We start from the raw sequence: 356 nt of genomic DNA, 5'->3' as shown, positions 1-356 counted from the left end.
AAAATACACATAAAATCACACTTGTGGATGTTGTCACCGTCTTTAAAAAAGAAAAAAAAGGAAGATGCATATATCTTGTGTAAAACATGTTGAAACTTTGATAGTTCAAAATGAAAAACATATGATGAGTTATTATAATCAATAAATTAAAATTTATATATAGAAATACACTCGATGTATTATTTGATGTGATGATGTTAAAAATAAAATTTTAAAAATAAAAAATATTTTAATATATTTTAAAGCAACAAACACTTTAAAAACCAATTATTATTACAATCTCAAATATTATTTTAATTTACTCATTTTTCATGAAAACTACCTCAAAAAAAGAGATAAATGAGAATTTATCACAA

Source organism: Populus euphratica, unplaced genomic scaffold (genome assembly GCF_000495115.2).
Source record: "Populus euphratica unplaced genomic scaffold, PopEup_1.0 scaffold74.1, whole genome shotgun sequence".
NCBI lineage: Eukaryota > Viridiplantae > Streptophyta > Magnoliopsida > Malpighiales > Salicaceae > Populus > Populus euphratica.
The sequence above is the reverse complement of the archived record's forward strand: the minus strand, read 5'-3'. Positions refer to the sequence as shown.